This window comes from Solanum pennellii, chromosome 11 (genome assembly GCF_001406875.1).
Source record: "Solanum pennellii chromosome 11, SPENNV200".
Lineage (NCBI taxonomy): Eukaryota > Viridiplantae > Streptophyta > Magnoliopsida > Solanales > Solanaceae > Solanum > Solanum pennellii.
The window spans coordinates 48,165,452-48,181,377 of record NC_028647.1 but is presented as its reverse complement, the minus strand read 5'-3'; the positions used below and the strand labels follow the sequence as shown (position 1 = coordinate 48,181,377).

The window sequence follows — 15,926 nt, the reverse complement described above, 5'->3', positions numbered from 1 at the left end:
GCCTCAATCTTGGCTGGATCTACTCTAATACCCTCCTTGGACACCACGTGTCCCAAGAATGTCACAGAAGTAAGCCAGAATTCACACTTTGAGAACTTGGATACAACTTCTCTTCTCTCAACCTCTGAAGTACAATCCTCAGGTGTCGGACATGGTCCTCCTCAGTCTTGGAGTAAACCAAGATGTCATCGATGAAAACAATCACAAAAGAATCAAGGTATGGTCGAAATACCCCATTCATCAACTCCATGAATGCTGCAGGGGCATTAGTCAATCCAAAGGACATCACTAGAAACTCATAATGCCCATATCGGGTCCGAAAAGCTGTCTTAGGGATATCTGATGCCCTAATCTTCAACTGATTATACCCAGACCTCAAATCAATCTTAGAGAACAATGATGCTCCCTGTAATTGATCAAATAAGTCATCAATACGCGGATGAGGATACTTATTCTTCACTGTTACTTTGTTTAACTGTGTGTAATCAATACACATTCTCATAGTCCCATCCTTCTTCTTCACAAACAATAAAGGGGCACCCCAAGGTGATACACTAGGGCGAATAGAACCCTTACTCAATAAATCCTGCAACTGATCCTTCAATTCTTTCAACACTGCTGGGGCCATACGATATGGAGGTATTGAAATAGGTAGTGCCCGGCTCCAAATCAATAGCAAAATCAATATCCCTATCGGGAGGAACACCTGGAAGATCAGAAGGAAATACATCGAGAAACTCCTGAACCACGGGAACAGAGTCCATGGGAGGTGGTTCAACACTAGTATCCCGAATAAACGCTAAGTAAGACAAACACCCCCTCTCCACCAATCTCTGAGCACGGATAAAAGAGATAACCTTGGTAGGATAATAACCACTAACACTCTTCCACTCAACCCTCGGAACACCAGGCATTGCTAAAGTCACAGTCTTAGCATTACAATCAAGGACAGCGTGATAAGGAGAAAGCCAATCCATACCCAAGATAACATCAAAGTCTAACATCCCCAAAATGATTAAGTCTACCCAAGTGTCATACCCAGCCAAAGAAACAAGACAAGATTGATACACTCGATCCACCACTAAGGGCTTACCCACGGGTGTAGAAACACGAATAGGTACAGTCATGCTATCACATATCATATCAAATTTAGCAGCAAAATACGTAGACACATAAGAGAATGTAGAACCTGGATCAAACAACACAGACGCAGGTCGATGGCATACTGGGATGATACCTGTAATAACAGCATCATAGGTCTCCGCCTCAGGTCTCCTGGGGAAAGCATAGCAGTGGGCTCCTCGTCCACCTCCAGCCTGGGTGGTACCTCTACCTCCACTCTGCTGAGCTGCAACACCACTATTAGAAACTCTATCACCTCTACCTGACTGAACTCTGCCACGACCTCTACCCTGTGGAGCTGGTGGTCTAGTCTGGAACGAAGAATTAGGTCGAGGCCCACCACGACCCCTTTGAGAAGTACACTGCCGCATTAGATGATCGGGATCTCCACAAGTAAAACAAAATCTCTGACCTGGGAACTGCTGTGTGGACCCTGAAAACCCACTATAATTGCCTCGCCCTGTAGGTCGCCGCTGTGAACTGTACGACCCATGACCCGGGCTATAAGAACCCCTAGATGTCTGGCCACCCTCAAATGTCGGCATAGATGCATGAATAGGTCCCCGCTGCTGAAAAGAACCACTCACTCTCTGTGATCCCCTACCTCCAGATGAGGCACCATGAAACTGGCCTGATATACGGGCCCTTTTAGGGTCCCCAAACTCCTCTTTCTCTATCAATTCCGCCTCTTTGGCGGCTCTCACAATGGACTGGAAAGAAGCCCCCTCCCTAGATGTTCGAAACACAACTGACCTGATAGAGGAAGTCAATTCCCTCACAAATCTGCGGATCCTCTCTGTCTCATTTAGAATAATGGCCAACGCATGCCTAGACAACTGGCAAAAACGTGCCTCATACTCTGTAACCGATAAACCATCCTGTCTCAGACTCTCAAACCTCAAGCGACTCTCCTCTCTCACGCTCCATGGGATAAAACAAACGATCTTGGAATGCACTAGCAAACTGCTCCCCAGTCACTGGAGGAGATCCAACTGGCAAACTCCCCGAATAAGTCCTCCACTAGTCTCTCGCTGGTCCACGAAGATAGAGTGTAGCATATCGAACCCCATGTGACTCAGCTAATCCAACCACCTCTAGTAACTCTCGGCAGGTAATTAGAAACTCATGAGCGTCCTCGCTCTTCCCACCCTGAAACTGAGGTGGGTCCATCTTTCGAAACCTCTCATACCTACGCTGCTCATCCTCTGTCAGAACAACCACCGGTGCAATTTGACCCCCAACTGCTGGTGTAACATCATTCTGAACCGCTGGATCTACTGGTAGTTGCCTTACCGCATCATGAACAACTGGAGCTTTCTGCTGCTCTTGGGTATGAGCCCCCTTTCTAGTACGAGAGTCATGTGGTGTGGTAGTCTCACCACCACCCTGAGAAAAGCGCTCTAGCACACTTAACACCCTCAATAGTGTATCCTGAAGCAAGGGTGTGACTACAGGCTCTGGAGGAACCTGGTCCTCTCTGCCATCAATCTGAGGTTCTGTAGAGACCTCTCTAGCACGACCTCTCACTGGTGCTGCTCCACGTCCACGACCTCTGGCTACTGTCGTATTACTAGCATGACCTCTAGCTCGAGATCTACCCCTACCTCTAGCTGGGGCCTCAACAACTGCCTCGGGAAGTGCCTCCCCTCTACCACCAGTAGCATTAGGTCTAGTCCTCGTCATCTATCAAAAGAGTATACAACAAATCAGTACTAAAGAAGGTGACTACGCACGATGAGAAAGAATGAACAAAAGAAAGTTTCCTAGTAATCTTTATAGCCTCTCAGAGATGAGTACAGACGTCTCCGTACTGATCCTTGAGACTCTACGTAGACTCGACTTGTATACAGGTGAGACCTATGAACCTGGGGCTCTGATACCATTTTGTCACGACCCAAAAATAGGTGTGATGGCACTTGTCTTATCCCACCAAGACAAGTCAGCCTAAAACCCAATATCTAACAAAGTGCGGAAGTAAATGACAATCCAACAATAATTTCTATTATGAAACCAAGTCATATTAATTCAATCCCCAAAACCAGGTTGTCACGTGCACAAACCTGTAATATAAATATTAGAATTGAAATAAAATAGATGTCTAAAATGAAGTTGTCTTTCAAGTAAAAACAAAGTCATAAACTGGAGTAGGAAAGTTCGCTGAGATGACAAGCAGCTACCTCACAACCCTCCACAAGATGCCTCGGAAACGAAAAGAATGACAGGTATCACGAAGATCCGGGCTCGTAACCTACAAAAATTTGTAGAAGCAAGGGGTGAGTACCAAACCACGCGGTACCCAACAAGCAAACCTCTAAACACAAGTTAAGTGAACAAAATACGGGTACTCCTTACACCCTATCTAAACCTCCACGCTACAGCCTAACAGTTTACAGTTTACCAAACACACAACTCAATAACCACACTCTATCAGTTTACACATTCTCAATAACAATTCAATATTCAACAGTCACAAGCTTCACAGAGAAACAATCACAAGATCAGCAAAACACGTGTTCAAGTTCATCAATAATAAAATGTGCAATGCCATGAGATGCAATGTCAAATATAGTGATGCATGTCTTTCTTAACGATACACACACGCTGTCTCTCAGTCCGGGACCCATGGGGGACATATTTGTCCATGCATCTGTCGCAGCGCACGATACGACCCTCGATAATAAGAACCTTCACGGCGCGCGATATGTCCCTCGAAATATAATATCCATCGCGACGCGCGATACGACCCTCGAAATGGTACATCCTCTTACCACAACCATGTCTTAGATACAATGCAAATGACATGCTCAAATGAAAATTAGGAGATAACCATTTTGATAACAAAGCGCAATTTACTACAAGGAATACAACACCAACAAATAAGCAACAAGTCTCAAAATCATTCTCAACATCACACAAGGAAATACACGAATTTCATACGCTTAACAAGAGTTTAGAAATTCACTTGCCTTAGCCAATCGAGTAATTACTCTTGGACTTGAGCCTTCTCCGTTGAGCTTCCAAACCAATGGAATCTATTCAAGTATATATTCACAATAAGGTTTCAAAACTAACAACACTCACACTTTTATGTGTTTAACCTTGACCTAAAAATTCACCCCAAATTTATAATTAAGTTTGTAATTCTTGATGTCAATTAACATTTCAACTATCATATTTTCCAAGTTTCAAGGCTAAGGTTAAATCTCATATTTTTCCCAATATCATAATTCGAATGATATTCATATGATATGATAGATGTAATATTTAAATACCTATTTCAATATGCCAAAACTTAACTCATAATGTAATAGTAATAATAAGAAATTAAACCAAATTGCCAATCGTTCACAGAAAAACACAACTTCCGAACCCTACCATTCGTACGCAGAATATACCCCTCCAAATTTCAATTTGTATCCACATGTATAGTAATCATTACACTTTGATTATTTTATAATTAATTTTTTTTTCAAAATTGGTCAAAAATTTCCCAGGAACCTACGTAAAAAATTTTTAAGGCCAAACAATTTTTTTTCCTTATTTCTTTTTCTGAATTATTTATGTACTGAAAGTGGTGAAACTTTACCCACTTTTTTTATTAAATAGTCTAAAGGGTATAAGGTCTTAAAATTTTTATCACTTAGCCCATAAACAATTAGTTTAATCAATTATCTACAATTATTCATCCATTAATTAACTCAAGTTAAGCAAATATTCAAAATTTCCAAAAATGACCTTCCGGGTCATTACAAGATCGTCATACCTTTCAAACTGACATCATTTTAAATTTTGGATCGTTATATCCTTCAAAATGACATCTTTTTAAATTTAGGTCGTCGTACCTTTCAAAATGTCATCTCTTCATTTTTGGGTCGCAAATCCTTCAAAATGACATCTTTTAAAATTTGGATCGTCATACTCTTTATAATGATATTCTCTTAAATTTAGGTAGTCATACCCTTCAAAATGATGTATTTTTAAATTTAGGTCTTCAACTTTTTAAAATGATATTTTTTTAAAAAAAAAGTTAATCTGTTACCTCAAATAAAATATTTTTTTCAAATTGGTTTGTCGTGCCGTTCAATATGACACTTTTTATTGTTCAATATCAAATTGTCATTTGTTTTTAATTCATAATGTTATTAAGTTAAAATTGCCCATCAGTTAGTTACCTTGTCCATAGGAGGCCATGGTTGTATATTTTATGTTGCTTTTATGTTATATTTGCTTTATGTTGCTTTTATGTTAGATTTGCTACTAACATTGTTATTGCAGATTTTGTGATACACCATTCATATTAAGTTAAAGATTGGATTGTCATCTCTCTTCAAACGACATGTTATGTTCAAGATTAGGTTGTCATCTCCTTCAAATGGCATGTTAAGTTCAGGAGTGGGTTGTCATCTCCCTTCAAATGACACATTAATTTCAAGATTGGGTTGTCATCTCCCTTCAAATGACACGTTAAATTCAAGATTGGGTTGTCATCTCCCTTCAAATGGCATGTTAAGTTCAAGTTGGGTCGCCGCCTTTCAAAGAGACACATTGGATTGTCACCTCGTTCAAAGTGACATGTTATATTGAAGTTAGATCGTCCGCTTTTCAAAGAGACATGTTAGGTTGTCACCTCGTTCAGAGTGACATGTTATATTCAGGATTGGGTTGTTATCTCCCTTCAAACACATGTTAATTTGAAGTTGGGTTGTCCGCCTTTTTAAGAGACACGTTGGTTTGTCACCTCATTCAAAGTGACATGTTATATTCAAGTTGGATTGTCCGCCTTTCAAAGAGACACGTTGAGTTGTCACCTCGTTCAAAGTGACATGTAATATTTAAGTTGGGTTGTCACCTCGTTCAAAGTGACATGTTGAGTTCAAATGGGTTAATCCTCCTTTCAAAGAGAAAACTTGGGTTGTCACCTCGTTCAAAGTAACATGTTAAGTTCAAGTTGGCTCGTCCTCCTTTCAAAGAGACACGTTGGGTTGTCACCTCATTCACTGTGACATGTTATATTCAAATTAGGCCATTTGCCTTTCAAAGAGACACATTGGGTTATGACCTCGTTCAAAGTGATATGTTACATTCAAGCTGGGTCCTCCGCCTTTCAAAGAGACAAATTGGGTTGTCACCTCGTTCAAAGTGACATGTTATATTCATGTTGGATCATCCGCCTTTCAAAGAGACAAGTTGGGTTGTTACCTCGTTCAAAGTGACATGTTATATTTAGATTGGGTCGTCCACCTTTCAAAGAGACACGTTGGGTTGTCACCTCATTCAAAGTGACATGATATATTAAAGATTTGGTTGTCATCTTCCTTCAAATGAAATGGTATGTTCAAGTTGGGTTGTCCACCTTTCAAAGAGACAAGTTGGATTGTTATCTCCCTTCAAATGACACACTAAGTTCAAGTTGGGTCATCCGCCTTTCAAAGAGACAAGTTGGATTGTCACCTCGTTCAAAGTGACATGTTATATTCAAATAGGATTGTCCGCCTTTCGAAGTGACATGTTGGGTTGTCACCTCGTTCAATGTGACATGTTATATTCAATCAAGTTCCAGAAATAAAATCCACGTTCCAGAAATTACGTTCACGTTTCAGTATACGTTCCAGAAATGAAGTTCACGTTTCAGTGAAAATATTATTTTTTGTTTGTTGGTTTGGTTAAGTGTTAAAGAAATATTTATTCTTTGTTTGTATTCATGCCCTACAACCACTTTAGCTTGTATACATGTCTACTTACCACTTTATATTTTGTGGGAATCTCTTTATCTTGTATTCATGTCTACCTACCACTTTATCTTTTGTAGGAATCTTTTGTTGTGGACCACTTTTAGTCAATTAGAGATTAAAAAATTGGGACTTGTCTACGCTTTTGAATTAAAAAAAAATTCCTTCCCTTGTATTAAAGATACTAACTCGGGATTCTAACTTTGACATTATAAAATTAAAACTTGTCTGTGCAGGTTATTGTGTGACTTACTTAACTAATATGACTTTCTTAACGTACTCAATCTGACTAACTTACTGTATGTGACTAACTAACTTAAGTAAGGTGACTTACTAACTGAATGACTTAATCCTAATGTGCTTCAAAACTATTCTTCAAGTGAACTGAACCTTAGTTGAAGATAAACAAAACCAGATTGCTTCCATTGCCTTTGTTCCCTGATTAAAAAGATCATTAGTTTACTTTGAGTAATGCAATGTTAGAATGGAATTGTTATTGAAACACGGTATCTTTAAATTGTAATTCTCTTTAAATGAAAAACAATCAATGGTAAAGTGAATTCTTGGTTGAGTTATTACGTAAAATTCAAGTTAATCCAAGGAATGAAATTAGATTAAACAAATAAAGTGTCTATTCATGGCTTATTAACATAAGAGAAACAAATTAGGCAGCATTAGGAAATTAATGTTAAAATTAGCCAACATGATGATCTTGGGTGTTAAAATTTTATGAGGCAGCTGCTAAATTTATGCATTAAGAGAGTTAAAATTTTATGAACCATAAGCCTAGCCTTGAGCATAATGGTTACATTGCCTTAAGAATAAATATGCATAGCTTAACACAGATGTATTTGCTAGCTTATTGGTGCAACCTGCTCATAGTAAATGATGTAGATACCATGATAGAGATGGTATTAAATTTCCACAATCTGTAACTGTTGATGAACTATCTATTGTTCTTTTTATAAAAAATAAAGCCTTATTAAAAGAGAAGTCGAAAACAGTTGAATAGCTCACTATTATTTCATCTAACTATCCTATACTCACTGTTGCTTATGTTATTTCATAACTCTTTGCAGGTCATTAAAATGGTTGAAGTTACAATATACTTTCATCATGATTATTGACCAGTTCAGAACCACATTATGATAGAGGAAGTGTGACTTATTGGAAAGGGTAATGATCATGACTTTATATCTTTTTTAGACTTAGTTAATGCGTACACAAATAATTTAGGCTTTGTAGGTGTGCAAGAACTTATTGTTCTTGCTCCAACCGGGAAATATTTTGAAATAATAGGTGATGGTAGAGTTAGGCCCTTATCATCTTTTATATCTAGTGAATATAAATCAATTCACTTGTTTTCTACGAATGATTGTGAATTGTCTGTTATTGTAACTGATATTTTGATGCATGATGGATCATTTTTACTTTCCCTAATTATTAATGAGGGTACAGATTGTAGTGAAAGTGATGATGACAGTAATAATGGAATGGTATTTAGTTCTTCAAATTATGACACAGAAGAATTAGAAAATTTCGTCACTAAAAAAAGAGATACTGATAGTTTGCAAGATTATAAGGAGATTGTTAAGGGTATGACCTTCAAAGACATAGCTGAAGCAAAACAGTTTTGTAAACTTTATGCTCTTGCTAAGAAGATAGAACTTGTTATGGTGAAGAGTGATAAAAACAGACTGAGGTATACATGTGCTGATGATGACTGTCCATTTTTACTTCTTATTTCTGAGGATATGACTACTCCTGATGTTAGTGTCAAAACACTTGTAGATCATATAGAGTGTGGAACATCATATGGCAACTCTCCAGTAGATTACTCAACAATAGCATAGTATTTTAAGGACATATTGCAAAGTGACCCCACGTACAAGGTCAAACAAATGAAGGCTGATTTACATAGAGTTTTTGAGCTCAATGTTAGTGAAGCAAAGTGCAAGAGAGCCAAAAAGGAGATATTGGAGAGTTTACAACAAATTAGAGGGTTATGCTACTGAATTGAGAAGTTGTAATCCAGGGTCTGACATTGTCATAGATTTGTCTAAAGAGGCACTATCTAATGCTAAGAGAAAATTTCTTAGGATGTATATCTGTTTCAAGGCAATGAAGCTGCGTCTTAAGTCTGGGTTAAGACATTGATTGGGTTAGATGGTACATTCCTTAAAGGAAAAGCTAAGGGACAAGTATTGTGTGTTGTTGGTTAAGACAGTAATACTCTTTCTATCCTCTAGCTTGGGCTGTGGTAGATAAAGAGACTAAGAGGACTTGGACGGTTTATGCAACATTTGCAACATTCCCTTGAGCTTCAAAATGGTGAAGGACTGACATCCATATCAGATATGCAGAAGGTAATATTATACTACTGATGTGCAATTTAATTACCTTTTCTTGATACTGTTTCCTTTATTAATTTTAGTTGTTTTAATTTGATACTTAGGGGCTGCTTGAAGGAGTAAGGACAGTCTTACCTGAAGCACATCAGAGATATTGTGCAAGGCATATTGAGGCAAATTGGTGCATAAGATGGGGAAAAGGTGAGCTGAAAAAGTTGCTATGGTGGGCTGCATGGTCATCATTTACAGAGGAGTTTGAGTACCAACTTCAAGAGATCAAGGAAGTTAATGGAGAGACTGGACAAGATTTAATAGACAAGTATCCTCCAAAAGCATGATACAGAGCCTATTTAGAAATAGTGTGCAAAAATCAGGCTGCGGATAATAACTTTACTGAATCATTCAATGTCTGGATACTTGAAACAAGGTACAAGCCAATTATTGAAATGTTGGAAGACATTAGGGTCAAAATAATGGAGAGATTGGCAGCATAAGAGGTTGTTGTGAGGAAGTGGAAAGATGATGGGTTTAGTCCCAAAAGTGAGTTGTTGTTTAATGAGTATTTGAATATTTCCAAGGTTTGTAAGGTGAGTGGCAATGGGGATAATAGCTATGAGGTTACTGCAGGTGCAAATAGACATATTGTCAACTTAAGAGAGAAAAAATGCACACGCAGAACATGGGATCTGGCTGGAATTCCATGTCCACATGCAATTAAAGCCATGGAGTACAAGAAAATTATACCAAAAAAAGAAATACATTGGTATTATAGTAAAAAGGCAGCCTTGGCAGTTTACAACACAAGTTACAACCTGTTAGGAGAGAACCATTCTGGAAATGCAACCTTTTGCATGCTATTGAACCACTAGAATTAGTCAAGCTTGTTGGTAGACCTAAGCTAATGAGGGAAAGATAAAAGAATGAAGTTGCTAAGAGGCAAGGAGTATGGAAGAAAACAAGAAAAGGAGAAGTGATGATATGTAGTAATTGTGGAGAACAAAATCATAATGCAAGAGGATGTGAAAAGGTAACTTTCATTTCTCTTTAATCTTTAATTTCATCAAATACTTATTGTATTTCACTACTTAATTCTATATATTCTATTATGATTGATAAGGCAAAGCAAAGGAAACAACCTACTAAGAAACAAGGGAAACAACTTGCTTAGGAAGGAAAAGAACCTGGCAGGGGAAAAAAAGAGGCAGCCTAGGAGAGGTTTAGTTGATGAAGATGAAGAGAAGCTTCTGAGGAATACATCAACTGCACAACCCCACAACCAACACAAGAAAGTCAGTTTGAATATGCTTCTTCTAGCAGCTATTTTCCAGTAGCTGAGGATGATGATGAAGACCCTAGGCTAAGGCCAAGAACAATCTCAGGAAAATCTTTTCTAACATAATTGAGAAAGAGACAGAACCCACAAGAACCAACTGGAGTAGAGTAATAGGCTTCAGAGATGACAAATTTGTGTTAATGAACCTACAAATCTTCCCATAGCACCAACTGACTTAACTTGGAATGGACAGGGTGCAGTTACTACAAATCAGCTACAGAAGTTGAGGCCAAGAAGGGGATGATGCTATTGTGTAGGTATTGTTTTATATATGTTGGTGCAGTTTTTGCTACTGTTTGTGTAGGCTGGTGCCTTAAATGATGTTAAGGCTAAACTTATTATTTTGGTATGTTTTGTGTAGGCTGGTGCTTTAAACTTATATTTGTAGTTTACTTCTACTTTTTGTATAGGCTGAGTGTATCAGCTAAAATTAACTATCGTTTTGCTTATATATGACCAAGTGAATGTTATATATAATGTCTTGTATCTATTGGGTTCTGTTGATGTAGTACGATAAATTGTTGTGGCATACATTTCTTATAGCATTTTCTCTGTCAATGGTGGTCGACTGATGTGGTAAATGAGTTTGCAGTTTGTGATTTGAAATGACTTGCACTTTTCTTAAGTTGTTTTGTTATGTATCTTTCTGTTCTTGCTTTTACTTTCTAATTGATGGAAACAATGAGTTAAGATATGAAACTCTTATTCAAGAAAAACATAGTGGCAATACCACAAAGTTTATCCATCTTCAACATGAAGACTAATATAACACAACTAAATACTACAAACTTTAAGGCAAAAGACACATGATAATGTTTCAAATCCGACACTTGAAATTCACAATAAGTTTGAAGCAACACTTGAAAATAATGGCCAACATTCAAACATAAGATTCACTAATATACATAGAAAACAATTGAAATAACTAACACTTGAAACTACAAATACTTGAAATAACTAACACTTAAAATTTGCAACAACAAATACCACAAACACAGTAAATGGCAATATACACAACATCTTCAACTTCGACACTCTAGCTTCCAAATTTCTTGATTTATTCACCTCGAAGTAGTTTAAACTCTCTAAATTCTCCAATTTCTTCTTCAAATTGTCTCTTTCAATCTTAACCGCATTCAACAACTCTCTCAAATTCTCCATTTTCAACGTAGCAACTTCCAATTTAGACTTCAATAAATTAACTTCAATAGAAGAATTTTCTGAAGAAATGCGTTCCCACCTCTAAAATCCATAATTTTCAATCTAATAAAAATAACAGAGAAGAAATCATGAACACCAAATTACAAGCACAGATCATATTAATTTACATTTAGCGAAAAATGTACCTTAGGTTTAGAACATCTATAAAATCATCTTCCGGAATTCAATGAAGTCCTTGAAGTGAAACAACGAGCCAATTCACCACAAAAATAAGTCATTATCATGGAGTTACTAATTGAATCACAATAACTTTCAAACATGGTTTTAGGTTTGAATTGAAGGAGACGAGAGATAGATGAAATAGGAAAGGGATCCCAATAGGAAATTATGACCAACAAATGATAGATGAAATTTGAAATTATGGTCGTCGCGTCAAAGACGAACTTGAATCGGACTTAGACGAACTTGAATCGTGAAGAACGGGAGACGACTAGGGTTTTGGTGTGTGAGATATTTGGGTGAATATTAATTTGTCTGTTTTAATTAGGATTCTATTAGTGGGTTATGGGTTATGAGTTAAAAAAGGGGTCAAACGGGTAGTATAACAGGATTATGACACGTGTAATAAAATATGGGTCCGTTAGTGACAAGGTTATATTTGTACCACTAATTGGACGGTAGGGATATACATGTACGCATAGTATAATGAAAGGTGTATACGCACCTTTTATTAAAGTTAGGGGGTGAATCCGTCCCTTTCGCATTAATTTTAGACTATCGCATAATTATTTAGCTAAAACACTAGAGTTTCAAGTAGTTTTTAGCAACTTTCACATTTAACAAACATAAAAATTATATTTGTATGTTATAGCTATAATTTGCATAATTGTACTCCGTATAAAATATAAATATGTATGTGTGTGTATATATATATATATATATATATATATATATATATATATATTCACACACACACACACAAAATAAAGTAGTTGTATAATCTGTTTATGTTTCGGTATACATATACAAAAGATCAATTGCATAATCTTTGTTTGTATAAAATGAGAAAGACAAAAGAAAATAGGGTAGGCGAAGATTGTATTTGTATAATCATAAGTGTATCGAACAAAAATATATGCATTTGTATTTGTATATACAATTTTCTCTCACATTATACAAACACAAGTACAATGTACATATTTTTGTTTGTATAAAATGAGAGTGACGAGCGATATTAGGGAGAATAAGGAATAAAATCTGGGAGAAGAGAGAGACGGGAACGAAAATATATGTATATATCAATTTTCTTTCATTTTATATACACACAAACACATTTTATACATTTGTGTTTGTATAAAAATGAGAGAGGCGAGGGAGACTGCCAGCGAGAACGAGAGTGACGAGCGAGATTCACTAGAGAGAGGCAAAATAGCAACAGTTTGTTATGGATCAAACTATGTTTACAACATTTAATTTGAATTAAAATTTTGTTATTACATACCATTTTCCTTCTTTTTATTTTTTTATTTTTTTTCTTTAGATGTCATTAATAATTTCTCTATTTTAATTTATTTGACCTTTTTTAATACATTATAAAAGATCGAGTATTTTATTATTGTATTTTAAAATAGTTAGAGTTATTATCTACTGTTTTAAAAACTTTTTATATAATGCATCTGTATTTTTGTTTTTATACTGCACTGAGTTACGTACTTTTGAGTTTGAGTGTCTTTGAGTTAAGTTGAGGTGAGGTGAGTATGATTTTCTTTTTTTATGACAAAGCTTATGCATGTGCTTTAGAGTTTTCCCTTACATACTCATGCTCTAAAGCATATGCCTATGCTAGCTTTAGAGTTTCCCCTTACATCTCAATGCATAGTTTGCATTTGCTTTTCAGTTTGGTTAGGATGTCGTGAATTTTATATCGACTTCCATCTTAGTTATTAGAAGCTTCATAGATAGATAGTAGTATTTTGAGGAGTCTTTTTCATTTTCTTTGTTAAATGTTTTAAAGATTTGAGTTGCCTATTTATGTCTAGCTGAATATTCTATTATATTCTGAGTTATTCATTTGAGACATTTGAGTTAAATCTTTATATTTGAGTTTATCTTATGTTGAGTAAGTCTTCAGCTTAGACTTGAGCCAGGCCAAGGGTTCGTTTGAGACCAACAATGGTACTCGAGTGTCGATCACGTTCTGGGTGTAGGGTCGGCTCGAAGCGGGACAATATATATATATATATATATACGGAAAAGGGTCAAAAATACCCTTAAACTATCTGAAATAGCTCATATATACCTCTAAACTATATTTTGATTCAAAACTACCCTTCCCGTCAAACTATTGGGTCAAAAGTACCCTTCTAATTAATGGAAATTGTTAAATGCCATGTGGATGCCACATGACACACCAATAGATTTCCACTGCCACATAGACTAAAAGGAAAAGGGTCAAAGTATCCTTAAATTATCCGAAATAGCTCATATTTACCCTTAAACTATATTCGGCTCAAAACTATCCTTTCCGTCAAACTATTGAGTCAAAAGTGACCTTCTTATAAGTGTATAGAACAAAAAACATACACACACACATATATATATATATATATAAATTTCGATAAATATTAACTTAAAGTCTTCAAAATAATATTACAAATTCCAATAAAACTACTTTTGTTGATCAACTCAAATTTCAACTGTAATACTTTTAAATTTTACTTCTCCCTTAATAATAAATATCGAGTTCAAGCCTGAATATAAAAAGTAATAAATATATTGAGTACGAACCTAAATATGAACAAATTTTTGACAAGAGGTTTCCTCCAAATCCGGGTACAGGACAAATGGATATCTGATGAAAAATCCAAAAAAAAAAAGTTTGAAAAAAAGCCGAAATAACGATAGGAAATTCCAACTTGTATAAAATTCTATAAAGTATCTTCACATTTTCCGTTAATGTTCCATTAGAAATCAAGGATACAGTTGTACAAACCTATAAAAAAGATTTTGTTCAAGTAATGTCGTGCCCATTCTACTTAGTTTCTTCACTTAGAAAGCATTCTCCAGCTGTGTTTTTTGAAAAAAGAGAAATTTTGGTAGTACTATTTTATTAATATGCAATTTTTGTCTTTGATGTTCTTTCAACAAGGTACTTGTCTAGCTACTGTTACATCTTGAACAACACTAAAACAACAAAAAAAATTATCATATATGTGAAGATCCTTTACACAAGTTTTGGTTATTATTGCACTTCATATAAATGTTTATTTCGAGTGTCTGGATAGATGTATGTTTGAGCTAAGGCACAAGGATAAATTTATTTCAATTGTTCTCTAGATAGTTGTTTCAGAGCTTGATTTTGATGTTTCTTGTATGTTTTTTATTCTTTATTTGGATTTTGAATATGAGCATGTGTATTACATTACAATGTTTGGATATAGGCTACCTTAATTTTCTTTTCCTATTTCCAAAAAGAAATTTAAAAGAGAGTAAATGACATTTTAAGTTATACTCCCACATTAGCATCTAAGAAATTGGAGCAAAAACAGTAATATTAATAATGAGCTGAACTTACTGAAAAACATACTTACCTGGACGGGGTCAATGGGTGATCAGTAAGACCCATGGCCTAGGCTTGTGACCTTCATTGCACTTTGGAGGGGTGCCTGCCTAAGGTCGGCCCAAGTGGTCGAGCCTACGTCATAATTTGTTGCTATGGGGGCCTGCGTTCGCGCAGCCCCTGCCAATGATAGTTCAAAACTTTTCTCTTTGATGATTTTCATCTTATTGGAATGAGAGATAAAACATCAATCTACGTCTAAAATTGAGATTGAGATTCTGGGCTTTGATGCGAATGATTCCTTCTTTCTACCTTGAGGGTGAAACTCTTGCCTGGTTCAATAGCTTATTTTGCAACAAGCTATATTTGGAATGGACGCATTTTAAGGTTAAATTTGCTCAGCGTTGTCACCAACAGCGAGGTGTCGGACCGTCTAGCTAATACTCCCAGTTGCCAGATGATGTTGATGATGTTTTCTGATAACTCAAGGTTCTTGATAATGTGAGAAGTGTCCAAAAGAGTAATGCACTTTTGGAACAGATAAAAATACTACTAGCAGCAACATAAGGAACCTGTGGCATATTTTGTAAAAGCAACTGGTGCCTATGGCTAGCAGGAGCTGCAATTCCCTTCTCACCTCGAAATACCGATGACTAGTGTTAGAAGCTCAC

General features: G+C 36.2%; 1 non-coding gene across 1 annotated transcript; it reads left to right on the top strand.

Moving 5' to 3' along the window:
• The first annotated feature begins 15,278 nt into the window (after positions 1-15,278).
• On the top strand, positions 15,279-15,439 carry LOC114074966. The gene has a single exon (XR_003575345.1). It is a non-coding gene; the product is annotated as a U1 spliceosomal RNA (small nuclear RNA).
• The last annotated feature ends 487 nt before the right edge of the window (positions 15,440-15,926 follow it).